Source organism: Propithecus coquereli, unplaced genomic scaffold (assembly GCF_000956105.1).
Source record: "Propithecus coquereli isolate 6110/MARCELLA unplaced genomic scaffold, Pcoq_1.0 Scaffold296, whole genome shotgun sequence".
NCBI lineage: Eukaryota > Metazoa > Chordata > Mammalia > Primates > Indriidae > Propithecus > Propithecus coquereli.
The window spans coordinates 2,496,237-2,497,633 of NW_012148574.1; positions in this window are offsets into that span (position 1 = coordinate 2,496,237).

Below are 1,397 nucleotides of genomic sequence, written 5' to 3' on the forward strand. Positions count from 1 at the left end.
GAGGGTGAGACAGCGTTTATTTCTGCTGGAGCTCGACTAGACTGTAAACACATTCCGTGGAATAGTTGTTCTTTTCCCTCCATGAGCTGCCGCTGAGAGTAGGGCAGAGGGAATTTTTACAGAATTATTACAACAGTGAGGGACTAGAGATCGGGGAAGTTGAAAAGACATGGGGGACCTTTTAACAGCTAGTTGTGAAAGTAGATTTAGAGAAACTACCAGGTGGAATAAGTCTCCGAAAGATCATTTTGCCGCCGATAGACTTGCTAGGAGCAGGTGCCGGCTGGTGTTGGCCCTGAGGGTTGGCCGCATCCCGCCAGGATTGCGCCACGACGGCACCCCGACGGCTCCTGAGCTGCAGGCACGGCCGGGAACATGCAGAGAACTTTCCGTGCTCATCTCGTGGGCATGTGTTTCAAGTTCACGTAATTGCGCTATGGTGTGCGCGTCATTTTCTTTCTTAAGTTTCCACTCTTGGCGAAGTTATTCACCCTCCCTGCTTCTTGGGTTTCTCCTCTTTAATAGCAGGAGCTCTCTGGCAAGGTTGCTGTGTGGACTGAATGAGATACAGAATATGGACAAACATATCGAATGTATAGATGATAGGAATCTGTGAAAAAATACCCAGGGCATGGAAGAGAACAAATATATTTTATGAAAACATTCTAGGAATAAAAGCTTTGACATTATTTATCAAAAGGGCACTTACTGTACTTAGAAAAACCAACAAGAAATCAACATCCCTGACGTAAAATCTCATAAAACTGTTGGATTTTAAATGGAAAGAAAACACCAAGAATCCAAAGGACATCTACATGTAAACAAATGTAAAATATGTATTTAATGCTCACCTTCGGCCTTTATGCCATTGTTTCTCCAATCATTTTGGGTGCCTAAAGCTAGTTATTGAAAAAAAAAACCTCAGGAGCAATGCGTGGAAACATGACACCCCGAGTTCTTGCATTTCCACGTTCCTTTTTACGTTTCTTTACTCTAGAACATCGATCCAGCTATCTGCAAAACCGCCTCACATTTTCTTTTCTTGAGCATCTTAAATGTGTTGCTCCACTTCCTTTTGACATAAAGCATGACTGCTTCAACTTACTGTAGAAAGTCTGTTGCTAATATGATTTTTTTCCTTTATAAGTCGCATGACATGGTTGGTGTTAGTGCTGGTATGGTTCTTCTGAGACTTTTGCATACATACATACGGCAGAATAAAGAAAGAGAGTTAACGTGCTGTTTAATGATCTTGACAAAATGTATTAGTCTTTTCCAGACAGTTACCTCTGCTTCTGACATTTCATATAATGTGCTCATGAATTTATAAAAAAATTTTAAATAACTACTGTCTGGAAAAAATATATTTTGTGAAGGAATTTTACTAAGACACTTTT